Here is a 9,608-nt window from a genome sequence, read left to right on the forward strand (position 1 = left end):
CAGAGCAGGGCCAATCAGTTCCAAAAAACCCCAAAAGCCACAGTCTGGGGAACTTCTCTGCCTCAGCCAGCTAAAAACTAACTAAAAGCAAAGGAGAAGTCTCTCCGGCTGTCTGCGCTGCAGACAACACAGTCCATGAGAAGGAATGTAGAGGAGCAAGTGCAGTTTCTGATAACAAACTCTGTGTTGCTTCTTCCCCACTTTGCTCTCAGAACCAGTCTTAGAGAAAACTTATTTCCAGGCTAAACAGATGAATGGGGATATAATTCAGTATCATAAAGTCACCCTAGGAGAGATGACAACAGATTTTCAGCCTGCACACAGGACTTGAGGGCAGGGGGCCAGAAAATATCCTCCTCAAGGTCATTTTCTAAAATGGCAATTTAGAGGAATCTGAGTAAAGAGGCTGTAGCAAAACAGCCATCTGGGACTCAGCAGGTGAAATATGGAGAAATTAAGTGAAATTATGTAAGATATGCTTCATTTTCTTACATTCATTTCATTGTGTGATGGTTATTAGTGGGCATGTGCCTCCTGAAGACAGAATTGTCTTGTGTGCTTCCTAGGTACTGAGCCATGTGGTATCATCTCTATTCCAAAGGAAGGTAGGAAATGTTACAATATTAGAATAAAACCCTTTGATTAAAATGTTAAGGCTGCTGCAGTATCACATGCAGTCATGGTGAATCTCTCTCCCACTGAACTAAACACTGGAAGAGAGATCCCACAAGTCTTTGGTGTCTCTATGCTGGCTGTGGCCTCCTTTCAGAGCCTCTCTGACCCAGACTGTCACTTGTAGAAATCCCAGGGTACTGTGTAGGCCTCACATTGTTCTTTGTGCTTATTACTTTAGTTTGTTCCTTTCTTTTCCAATTTTGGGACTGACAGGTCATAAATAGACAGTCTGTGTGCAGACAGTCAGTAGCCTGGGAAATCAGGGAGTGGGGTGTTCCCCTTTTGCTCCTCTGTGCTTTGCCCTAGGCTGTTAAGCTCAGAGAAAATAGTCCAAGGCCTAGTAAGTATAATTACTATATATTCCAATGAATGTAAGAATATTGTATATAATCTACCTTGTTTTTTCTTTAAAAATCTTTTAAAGACTATGTGAATGGTGTAATTTCATCAACATCTGTTTTAGAGCCTTATGCAAAATGTTTGCAAGGTGAATTTGGCTCCTTGAAAAAATACAGTGCTTCAGACTGTGATGGGCCCCTTGCTGGAAACCCTTCAATGGACACTGGAACTGTTTTTGCCTTTTTGGAAGCTGTGAGCCTTTACAGCAGCATTCCCCATGGCCATGCATTCTCCCAGGAGTGGGGAAAAACTGGATGTAGGGCTGGGAGGCAGCTAGAGGAGGCCAGAAGGTGTGGAGGAAAGAGCAGTGAAAGCAGCTCCTCAAAGTCCACTCTTGGCTGCTACCTGTTGATAGCAAAGAGAAGATGAATCACCAGTTTAGACCTGTGACAAGTTTCCTGAGATGAGAAAAAAGGGGCCCAGTAAATGCATGCAGCCTTCTCCCATCATCCCTTTAATAACCTGTAATATTGCAGCAGGATATTTTTGTCACACCGAATCTGATTGATGGTCTTGCCTATAAGACATTACAAGTGCAGAGTAAATTGACCAAACACCTAAACATACAAATTATTAAAAGGAGGGGGAAGCGGGCTGGGGCCTCCTGGGGAAAGCAGGCAGGCTTTAGTTAAGATTATCCCATTTCCAAGTGCAATTTATAGTCTATTGACTTGCAGCAGTGTCTTTTCAGATGCGAGGAAATTGTCATACATTGCAAATGAGAAGCTGTTTTGACATCAGGATCGCAGAGAGTGCCAGGAAGAAATGATATCAATGCCTGGTCTGTTAAGGTTAAATGAAGTTGCATTGCTGCCAGCAGATAGGCATTCATTTCCTTTTCTTCCCTGCCTGTCCCTGTCTACAATTACTGTGATTAGGATGAGTAACAATGTGCTTCTGACACCCATTGTATTGACAGCTCGCCTAGTTTTTTCCACTCAAGTGGCACTAGTCATTACTTAAACACGTGGCTATTTTGACAGGGAAGATCCATGCCTGCCAGTCAATTATATCAATGACAAGGTGGCCTTAGCCCCTAGACAGGTACTGCTAAATTAAAGCAGTCAAAGCCATCGCTGCTGGAATATGATGAACCCTTTTTAGAAATGGGGCTCTGGGAAACCCAGAGAGACACTGATGCACTCGGTGTGTTCTTCCTGTCTTCTCCACACATTACTGTCAGTGATGTGCTTGTTTCCTCTCCATCTACATCGTGATCTTTTGGAAGAAGAGCATGATTGCAAAGTAAATTATTACAAAGGGGAAAGGAGTTAAAATTATTTGGGGCTTTTACATTTATATTGGGGGGGCAGTTTTAATTTGGACTATTCTGGAAAAAAGTATCAGTTAGCAGTGGTGGGGCAGCCTGAGAGTTAAGTAGGTTAATTTAATTGAGAAAGTGCCTTGATTTGTTGCCAGGTACTCCTGTAGTAGTTTTCTACCTATGCACTAATTTCCTCTATTGTGTGCTCTGAGATCTCTTCAAATTACATCTTACATGTATATCAAAAGCAAACTTATTTACCAAGGTTCCTTGATTTTTATTTTGGTTTTTTTTCTGTGCCCTGAGGATAATTTGGGTTCAATGTAGAGAAAAACACCTGAGGAATATAAAAAATAGCTTTGCAGAGAAGAGTTCTGAATATTGAAATATTTGTGCTAAAGGTTCAAGGAGGAAGGGGGAAAGCTAACATACATAGAACACACCAAAAAAAACCCCTACCAGCTGCCAGTTCTTGCCAGGCCTCATTCCAAGACTACTGGAAAAAAAAAAGCTGGGTGTGGTGGTTTGACCAGGAAGAAGTGGGAATTCTGGGATGCTGTAGTCAAACTAATGGGTGTTCGGAGTTTGATATTGACACCTGGTGTAGTTAGTGGGGTTTGGACACACTTCTGAGAATACACAGGGGTTAAAAGCAAGGCTCTGGCTCTGGGAGGCTCTCTTGAGACATCACGGCGAAGAGGTCAGATTTCTCTTCCCGTCCAGCCGCTGCTGCTGGGCGGGGGAGGGGCAGCTACGTGGTAGGCTCTGGGCTTGGACAGAGATGGGAGGTGAGGAGGCCCTCGAAGATGGAAGGGTGGAAGACTCTAGGGAGTCAGCTCTCGGGCAGCCATTCTTCTCTCTTCCTAGGAGGGGGAGAGAGAGAGCCGGCGACACTGAATGTGATAGCAGCCGGCCCAGGAGGAGAAGGGGGGGAAGAGTGCCCGGCCGGAGCGGCAGCGTGTGTGGGAGTGCCGCAGCTCCGGGACAGAGACTGAAAGTTTTAACTCCTTTCTTTCATGATTGAGGCCTTGCAAAAAATGCTAATCCTCCTCGAAGCTGAATAAGAAGGGAGATAAGAGATGAGATGAGACAAGGACCTGGCCCGAAGAACGTAGAGATAATTGAATGAAGAGAGATGATTTAGAGTGGCCTTTTGGCTGGACTTTTCTTGTGGCCATGGACTTAGTTGTTCCTGTGACACAGAGACTGCACTTAGGGGGAAGCAGTGACTCAGAACCAGGAGGGTTCATCGTGAGGACCCCCCGGCCCCAGGGGGTTGGAAAAATATGGGGGGGACAGATGTCCCAAAGCAGAGACTGTGCCTTTTTAGAGTGAGACAAGGCATCCTTGAAAGACAACCCTAAAAGCAGCTCTGATCCATGCGCGGTGGTGAAAGCACTGGGCATGGAAGGAAGATGTCACAAGCGGCAAAAGGACTTTTTTTTTTTCCGGGCGGTGCCGAAGTGACAGAGAAGCACACGAAGTTTCAGTGTGTTTCCAAGAGAAGCCTATAGAACAAGAAAGACTCCTTTCCTCTTCATGAACTGCAGTTTGAGTATACTAAAGTGTAGTGCCAAGGCTGGGCAGTTAGTGATTTGAGAGAATGTATCGGACTGAGAAAGTCAGGTAGTGGAGAAGAAGAAAGTAGTTTTTTTGTAAAGTCTTCAATTTTTTTTCTTTTCCTTATAGTTTTTCCCTATTTTCCTGTAGTTTAAGTAATAAAGTGTTCTTTATGTTTAAGCTAAAGCCTGTTTTGCTTATTCCTAGTCACATCTCACAGCAGACACCAGAGTGAAAGCATTTTCATGAGAGGCACTGACTCTGTGCCAGGCTCAAACCATAACACTGGGGCACATCCAGTTTCTTAAATATTATTGTGCTTACAAAGACCATTAGGGCTTCGTAGATGTCTTTGTACAAGTGAATGTATGAGTGTGTGCACACAAACACAAAGAATTCAACAGGTTATTGTTGGAGATACTGAACTGGTACTCTGCAATGCTGCTGTATTTTCATCATCTGCTCCCCTCTGCCTCACCCCAGCCCACACCCTCCCCTGGTGTGGGATGGTGGCAATAAAGAAAATGGCTTGCAGATTTCTGGAATCAGAGAGGAGTCTTAAGCTTTACTGGAAAATCAATTACGTAGTAAGCGAAGTACCCCATAATGTTCAGCAAAAAAATATGCTAACATCCACGTCAGTACATTGGAAAACACATTTATCATGATTTCCATGAAGGCCTCAGCCTAGTGTGTCCCAAGAGCAACCTCTGAACTTTCTTGAACCAAACAGTCAAATGGAAAACATTGCTTACTTAGCATTTTAAAAATTTGCTTCTCTTCTGAGCCTTGAACTGGAAGCTTCATAAAATGGTCCCTTCCACCTCCTCAAAGAGGTTTTAATAAACATTTCCTGTAGAAAAGATATTTTTTGTTGCCTGACTTTTCTTTGACTCAGCTCTAAAAAAGGACTTTAGACAGATCCCCAAACTTCTTTTACTAGTGATTTGCCTCATGAAACATTGACTATTAAAGGCAATTAACTGCACAGAGCACTAAATGTGTGTACTTTCAAATTACTGCTTCTGGCAGTAGTTTCCTTTTCCTTTCTGGCATAGGTTTCCTTTAAATATTTGCTTCTATGTTGTTTGGTATTCCTCATTTCTGTAACAGATTATAATGGAAAAGGTAATTATATATTGGAAGTGATGGTCTAGGTGCTGTACAAATACAAGACTAGAGATAGATGGTGTCCTTTCACCGAGCTATTTACAACCCAGAAAATGTGTGTACACCTGAGCAAGTGATTATGTGGAGGCTGAAAGAGAAAAGGCATAAATTGCTGTGTGTCACTCAAAATTGGTGTTTCATGTAGCTGTCTGTGTCCGAGGGTACCCCCAATCATCCTGGTGTCTATCCATTCCCAACTTCTTTTTTTCTGCATAGGTTGCGAACAAAACCTTTTTTTGTGAAGTGTCTATACAGTTTCCAATAGAATATTTGGAATAAACTGGGGGGAGCATTTGGCATCCAAGTTTGAATGGCTTGTTCTCTGAGTGTAAATAAAGTATTAATGTTAGGCCTTGCTGGATTTAATTCATAGTGTCATTCCTCTACACAAAACAGCAATAGTGGTACACAAATTCACCTGCAGATTCTGTTAGTAAAAAAGGCACAGTTTTTTCCCTGTTCACTGCCATGATTTTTGCCCTTGATACATTCCTGAACTTACCTCAAAAACTGTAGAAAAACAGCTCTGGAGGGACCATTGGAAGCATTTTTGCGTGTTCCTCTGCCCCAAGCAGGCCCAGTGATCCTTCTGTCATTCCCAATGAATTTTGGTTCAGTTAGACTTTAAAGATGTCCCTTTCTGGAATCTTCATGGCCTATCCAGGTGGTTCTTCTTCAGGTTGGAGACCTTCATCATGTTTCCTGTTAGAAAGGATGACTAAACTTATTTTCCCTGTCCCCACAGTTTATGGATATTCTCTCTTGACTTACCCACTGTGAATATGGAAAAAAACCCTTCTCCTTGCAGCAGAATTTTAATGTATTTATGACAGGTCCCAGAACAGGTTTATCCTCCTAAGGCTGAACAATCCCAACTGCTTTGCAAGTCATGGCTTTCTCTCTATCATCTCCCTTTGTATCTAGTGCAACTTACTGATTCATCCATGTGATATCTTTTTTCTGTGTTGATAGAATTTGTTTGATAGCATTTTTATCCACTTTTAATCATCTTTCAATAAAGAACTGAGTTTACTACTGACTCATAAATGCAATTATATTTTTGGCTACTGAAATCTTGTGACTTTGTAGTTGTTGATGGGCAAAGACAGAGTTTGCATGGATGAATGGAAAATGCCTAATTGTGGTCTTGAGAATATTCTGCAGCTAGTGGGGGAAAAGGATTTAGTGGAAGTCCATACAATTTTCTTTTTTTCATGACTTAGAATGGACTATTTCCTGACAAGTCAGTGAAAGGAAACAGCACCAGTCCTAAGAAGACAATCTACTCAAAATCGAATAGTAGTGAATTTCAGTGTATGGGAACAACATTTTTATTGAAATAGTGCTACTGCTGCTAATTGTCTTGGGCAGGGGACGTGACAAACACATTTACCCAAAAATGGGCCTAAGGCTTACCATGGCTGCAGAAAATGGGAACAGAAAATTCCATCTCCCATTGCTTTTTACTTTCCAGTAAAAAGGTGATCTCTCTTCAAAATTTAAGTGCTGAAAGAAACAGAAAGTTCAGGGTGAAAAGCACAAAGATGTCTTGCTGAAGTTAACCTATGGAGGTGATGCTTCTAGGATTTATCATGTAATTTATTTTGTTTTAATCTTGCAGGTTCTCATAGGGAGGTTTTTTTTTGGGGGGGGGGGTTTGCTGTTATGTTGTAGTACACTGCCCTTCAAATCTAATTTTGGCATCTTTTACTCCAAAATGTGATAATCCTCACATTGATTTGGTTGCTGACATACTAAGCCCTGCCAAAAACTGGCAATGAGCTGTGTTAATTGCTCTCTTTTATATGCTTGTATAAAGTGTGATTTTTATGTTTCCAGCTCATACGTTAAGCTTAAATCTTTTCCTGCTTGTCTGAAGGGAGAATGGATAAATATTTATTTTTATAGTCAAGTTAAGTACCAGCTGTGTCTTTAGATTCTACAGCCATCTCTGACTGATAGAGTTATTTCCTGGACGGCCAGTAAACAAAGCTGCATGGCAACACCCAAGGGACAGGAGCACTTTTAAGCATTCTTTACATGTCTAGGAAAAAGCCTGATTGTAGCAGTCAACAGTCTTGGGGGAAATGCTAAGCATGGATATCTTCATTACTTTTCAATTAAGCAGCAAGCTGATGGATTCAGGAACCCTTGAAGGAGAAGCTGAGCTCTGAGTGTAGCTCTCAGGGGTCACACTGGGAGAGTTCATCCCCCAAACTGTGTATTTTTTGGGAAAGGATCCTAGAGATGTGATTTATTGTCTGGAAGGCACAAGATGGTAAGAAGTACCTTGAGAATTACTTATATCTGATGTTGTGCTGACTGATAGGAACAGGAGATGCAGAAAACCCAACCCCCAGATTTGCTCATTGCCATCACCTCTCATTTACTCTGAAAAAGTCATTATTTTGTTGAGCTTGTGGTCCCATTAACTCATGTTCTACTTCTATCTCCAGGTTTCTCAGAACCCAATATGATTTCATGGTTTTTAGAAATCTTTCAGCTTCCCATCCTCCTTGATAAGCAATTCCTTCAGAGATGTATGGCATTACAGTGGCAAGATTTCCAGAACCAAGGCTGGATCCCCAGAGGATTGTGGGGTGCCTTCCAATAAAGCTGGAAGTTGACAAAGCTCTGAGTTGGTTAGGGAGAATGATCTGCACATGGGGAGATATTTACTGTGGCAGCATTGTGGAAGGAGAGTGGGAGTAATGCCTCTGAACCCTGGTGTGGCCATGGCAAAGTGTAGACAATGGAGTTTTTTGGGAGGCCCATCCACAGTGATTGGCTTTTGATGATATCCTTCAGGTATTGGTGCAACCACAGCAAGAATGAAGTGTCATCTCCTAGAAAGCACTGTCAGAGACAAGATTCAGGCTGTCTAACCACTACTAAACTGCTGCCAAACTTGATAATCTCCTGGAAGCCAACCTGACTCCTCTCTCATAAGGCATTATTGGAGCATTTTGGGAAAAAGGACTGGGGTGATGGGCTGCCTGTCTGTGCCTGCCCAAGGCAAAATGGAATAAATGGAAAGCATACCTAGAATATCTGCTGAGAGTCAAAACAGGACGATCTGCCATGGATAAAGGTATGGATGGATGCATCACAAAGGGGCAAATAGGGAAATGTTCCTGTTCAGTTGCCTGATAAATAATATCTCAGAAAATGTCCTCTATGTAATGGAAAAAGGCTCACATTGGCTTCATTGACCACACAAAATGAAATGCCTTAAAGGTTAAGGAACAACTATTAAAAATGTGAGGTGTCTTCAATTTATATTTCAGAACTATATGCCCATTATAAAACAAAAATTAATTAACTTAACATCAAGAACTCCAGAATGATTGGATTAACAGTAAAATCATGATAAGGCTTCAGTTCGTCTTAGACTTTTAGCAAATAATTTATTATCTGGTAAATGCTCAGATTTAGTAACATGTTTCAAGACTCACTGTTTTCTGTCTTCCTTCCCATGAGTTTCAGCCCCAGTCCCAAAGACCAGGCTGAACTGTCATCTCCTGTGCTGTGCTCTGCTAACTTCAGCAAAGCTCTGCTGAAGATTCGGAGTCAGTTTGGTTGGAGCCAGTCTCAAAGCTGAAGTCTGTGACTGCTGAGGAAAAAGAACCCATTTTTTTCTACATCACAACTTCATGCAGGGCAATGCACATTTGAAATGATCCTGGTCTGAACTACCTTGGACAAAAGCAGTTTTGCAGCAATCCTTATGAGCTCTGTCGCAGACATCTTTTTATGAAAATCCTTTCTTAGGATTTCTTAGGTTCCTGAGAAGCTGAGAGGCTCCAGGAACAAAATGTAAACACTGGTCATCTGTGGGATCTCAGCACCTCAGGACTGAGGTGCCGAGCCACCGAGACCACCCTTGGGGGGCTCGGGAGTTCTGGAATGTTGCCAGAAGTGTCTGGTGGCTGGACTTTGATCCTACACGGGAGACGACACCTGTATGAGGATAGGAGGACTTCACCGGGGTGAATGGTGAAGGGATTAGTTAATTAGAGGGTGAGACACAGGGTTTAAGATTGCTGTACAGGGGGGTTTAGAGAAGTAAGATGGAGGAATTGGGGCGTGTCCTGTCCTTCTTCTTCTTCTCCTCCATCTTCTGTGGTGATGGTGGCACTTTGGGATTGGTCATTACTGAAAGTGCACCGGACAATAAGAATAAAAAGGATTGGGGAAAAATGATAAATATTGTACACATAACTATGGGTATAAAGATAGGTGACTGTCCGGAGGGCAGGACAGTGTGCTCATGGCTGGCTGCTGAGCAGACCTCTGTCGGGCCGAAAGAAAATCTTTTAGATAAACATTTAATAAACATAAAGACCGAAAGAAGAACTGAAGCCTCTTCTCGTCCTTTGATACGCAGGCTGCCCCAAGGCCACTCCGGGCCTTTCCAGGCCCTTCAAACAGCCTAAAACCGGACAGTCATCTGCTGCTGTGGAATGCAACAGGTGGATCTGTGATTGGCTCATGTTGGTTGTTTCTAATTAATGGTCAACCACAGCCCAGTTAGCTTGGA

Source organism: Zonotrichia albicollis, chromosome 5 (genome assembly GCF_047830755.1).
Source record: "Zonotrichia albicollis isolate bZonAlb1 chromosome 5, bZonAlb1.hap1, whole genome shotgun sequence".
Classification (NCBI taxonomy): domain Eukaryota; kingdom Metazoa; phylum Chordata; class Aves; order Passeriformes; family Passerellidae; genus Zonotrichia; species Zonotrichia albicollis.